The sequence below is a fragment of the Mustela nivalis genome, assembly GCF_964662115.1.
Source record: "Mustela nivalis genome assembly, chromosome: 17".
Classification (NCBI taxonomy): domain Eukaryota; kingdom Metazoa; phylum Chordata; class Mammalia; order Carnivora; family Mustelidae; genus Mustela; species Mustela nivalis.
In genome coordinates, this window is record NC_139036.1 from 62,303,535 (window position 1) to 62,307,363 (window position 3,829).

The 3,829-nt window shown below is 63.3% G+C and overlaps 1 long non-coding RNA gene across 1 annotated transcript; it reads right to left on the reverse strand.

Moving 5' to 3' along the window:
• Positions 1-343: 343 nt before the first annotated feature.
• On the reverse strand, positions 344-1,590 carry LOC309851499. Its single transcript, XR_014304806.1, has 3 exons — positions 1,450-1,590; positions 882-1,041; positions 344-617 (listed from the first exon to the last, which is right to left on the reverse strand). It is a non-coding gene; the product is annotated as an uncharacterized lncRNA (long non-coding RNA).
• Positions 1,591-3,829: the final 2,239 nt, after the last annotated feature.

Consider the following 3,829-nt stretch of genomic DNA (forward strand, 5'->3'; position numbering starts at 1 on the left):
CAAGTGCAGGGGAGAAGGCCGGTGCAGGGCTAAGGGCAGGAGCTGGGTCTGGGGCAGGAACAGGGGCACTGGCAGGGGAAAGGGAGGCCGTCCTGGCAGGGGCACGGGAAGGGGCAAGGGAAAGGGCAGGAACAGGGTTAGGACCTGGGTCTGGGGCAGGTGCAGGGGCAGGTGCCTGGACAGTGGCCCTGGCAGGGAAAGGACAAGGGATAGGGGCGGGGGAAGGGGCAGGGGCAGGAGCTGGGGCAAGGGCAGGGGTGATGGCCGGTGCGAGGTCAAGGGCAGGAGCTGGTTCTGGGGCAGGAACAGGGGCCCAGGGAGGGGTCGGGGAAGGGGTGGGACCAAGGGAGGATCTGGGACAAGGCCCAGAACAGGAGCACAGGCAGGAGCAGGGTAAGTGGGAGTCGCTCTGGCAGGGGCAGGGGAAGTGGGAGCTGCAGGAGCAGGGGTGGGGGCAGGAGCAGGAGCCAGCTCTCCCCGGACAGCATCAGCATCTCCGTGGGCAGGCGCCCGGGCACCTGTGGGCTCCCGGTCTCCCGCCGAAGTGACTCCAGACACCATGTGCCCCTCCGGAGTTGCTGAAGTTGGGAGTGGGTCTAGCTCCTCCGCTGGAGAAGCTGGGAGAGGAGAGAAGGTCACCCGCGGGCCTGCCTCTCCCTGTGGCTTTGCAGAGACAGAGCCCAGCCCGGGGCCTCCCGGAGAAGCCGCAGCCACGAAGGAACCTTCCCGGAGACGTCTAACCGACTGCAGTCCAGCCCCTGGGTGCTCCGAGCCAAGTCGTGGCTCCTGGCCCCACACCAGCCTGTGGGGGCTTCTCCCTGTGGGGCCCAGCACCGACCCCTCCCCGCACAGCCACAGGCACCCTACGCCAGCCTTCTCACCCTCGGACTTGGCCTTCGAGGGCTCTGTGTCCAGGACCGCAATCCAGTGGAGTACCACGGCCAGTGGTCTGGGAGGTAGCGGGTGCCTTCCCAGGACCAGGGCCTCCGGGGTCGGGGAGGAATGCGTGTCTTCCCGCCTCCTTCCTAGTTCATCCGTGGCCTGCCAAAGCAGAGACGGGGAGTGTGCAAGAGGCGTCAGAGCCCTGCTCGGCCCTACCCACTGTGCTCCTGCCCAGTGCCCCTGCTTCTCCCAGATTCCACGCACCTGGGTCAGTGACCCGTCCCTGAAAGGTCTCAGGATCAACCCTGGGCAGAACGGTGCAGCCCCCATACTCCATCCCACCTAGCCAGCCTTAACCTGGGGTGTGAACATGACCTGCCCACCAGGCATCTGACCCTTCACCAGCCTGCTCCTGCTCGGGGCATCTCCATCCCCGATGAGCTCTCTGTACACACACACACACACACACACACACACACACACACACACACACGGGGAGGAGACCTAGGCCTACACGGGTCGGTCAGAAGGTGTGGGGCTGTCTGACTCTGAGCCTCCCGGTGTCACCTTTTGATTCTTTTTGCCAAAGGGCCAGAGTCGTCGGGGAAGCCTGACACGACCTGCCCAGTGGGGGGACGTGTTTGGCGGGCGAGCTCTCCTCTGCCTGCATCCTCTGGGCTTCGGTAGGCAGCAGCAGAACATGTCGCTTCCTTCAGGATCTGCCCAGAAATGAGCTGGGCCGGGGGGTTTTCTCTGGAATGTGGGTGCCTGGATACGTGGGTTCCAAGTCCGTTGGGCTCTGTCGTTAGGGAAGTGAGGTCACCACTGCCTGGGGGCTCCTTACTGGACTTCCTGCTCCCACCAGAGCTCCCTGAGGGCGCCCCTCCCCCAGCTGCTCAAGGCTCACCCTCCACCCCGTGCCCTGTCCATCCAGTGACCCCCACACAGCCTCCCCACAGACCCTGGGAGGCTTGGGTGCAGCTGTTGTCCCCGCTGGGAGGGCCCAGAGCTGGGTTCAGACCGGGCTCCTGCTCCTGCCCAGGTCTGTGAGCCCGCACACACCCTGTGGCTCTCAGGGCCTCCCCAGGCTCCCCGTCTGCACACTGGGGGTGTCCTGGCTTCTCCTTCTCGGGATGCCATCAGGGGTAGGACCCCTGCATACGTTCCATCCCCGCTCTCCCAGGAGGCTGGTGCACACACTTGGCCAGGCACGGGTGAGACAGGCGCTGGGCGGGGGCATGGAACACAGCCCAGAGGGCCCTGCATCTGCTCTGGGATCCAGGCAAAGGCACCGTCCTCCTGCCAGTGTCCCATCCCCCGTGGCAAGGTTGCAGTGCATGGCTTCTGACCTTGGTGACACAGGCTTCCCGGGGCTCCCATTAGGTTGAGGTCCAAGGGCCTCGTCTGCGCCCATGTGCTGGCCAGCCCCCACAGGGGACCCCGGGCATTCCTGAATCCGTCCTCCCAGGGTGGATGGCCCGTGGGCCTGAGAAGGGGACACAATGTGTGGCTGTCCTTTCCCAGCCGATGGAGGAAAGTCTGGGACTTCTCCTGGTTCCCTCTCTCCTGGGTTCAGTGTCTGTCTCTGTCTCTGTCTTTGTCTCTGTGCCTGCGTCTGTCTCTGTTCGTGGGTGTCTCCCAGGAGCCGGATCTGGGGGCTCCAGGGCTGAGGGGAGAAACCTCCGAAGTCTCCCTTGTCCCTGTTTCCCTCTCCTGGGCTGGTGCTCGGTTCCTTGCTAAGTAAAGCCTTCTCACCCTGAGCAGAGCTCTGACTCTGGAACCTCTTCCCAATGGGGACCCTGAGGCTGCAACAAGGAGGGTCCTGCCCTGGGTCCCCAGACCAGGGGTCCAGTGCTCTGCCACATTCTGCAAGCCCACAAGGTCAGCCCCCCGAGTCCCCAGGCTGTCTTCTGCTCAGAAGGACCTCGAGGGAGTCCAAAGCATTTTCCCAAGACTGGGAGCACAGTGGGTCAGGGATAGAGATTCAAGGCCAACAGGCTCTTCTACAAGCCTGAGGGAGACTAGGGACACCCTGTCTCTATGGCCCCACTGGTAGAAGAGAAAGGGGAGGCCTTCGGTGTTGTAGCCCTGTCCACACTGGGGGGTACCTCTTCCTACTTCCAGTAGTCCAGGGTGGTGATGGACACCAGGCCCCAGGACCCTGTCCCCACCCAGTGCCCTGGCAAAGACCCTGGGCCCCTTGGGGACCCCTTGACCATCAGCCTGTCCTGTCTCCCCTCCCCATGCTTTGGATCTCGGTCCTTGCCAGGAGTCCTGATGCCCCTGACCCCATGGCCCAGCTGTCTCTAACCTCTTTCTTCTTTCCCCCTTGTTACCCACCATTTTCCCAGGGTGTCTCCCCCTCTGACCCCTAGCTGGGCAGAGTGGGGTGTGTGTGCGTGCACACACACACACACACACACGACACACACACACACACACACACACATGCACGCTCAAACACATATGCCTCCCCACATATGTCTGGGGATGCCCGAGGTCATGTCCCCCCATGGGATGGGGTGGGTAGCTCTCCCCAAGGATCTGAGGAGGTCTCACCCTCAAAGCAAACCTCCTGGGAGGGTCAGGAATTGCCTAGGCCTGGAGGGAAGCACTGCCCCTTGGACTCTGTACCCGATATTTTCCTGGGCCAGTCGCTGCCTCTCTTGAGCCCAGGTTTCCAACTGTCCCTGAGGGTTGGACATGGAAATGCTTGAACCTGGCCGATCCTCCAGGGGTAGGTGGAGGAAAGGTGCACCAGGCACACAGACCTCCATTCCGAGAGGGCCAGGTGTGCCCAGGAGACCTGCACACGGCACCTGTCCCCTGACCCAGCCTTGTGGTGGATGTGGACCCACCATAGCGCTGTCCCCGACTGGTCCCCCATGTTCCCTCATCACTGCCAGGTGCTTTGTGGCCCCGAAGACTGCTGAGCACCAGAACCATG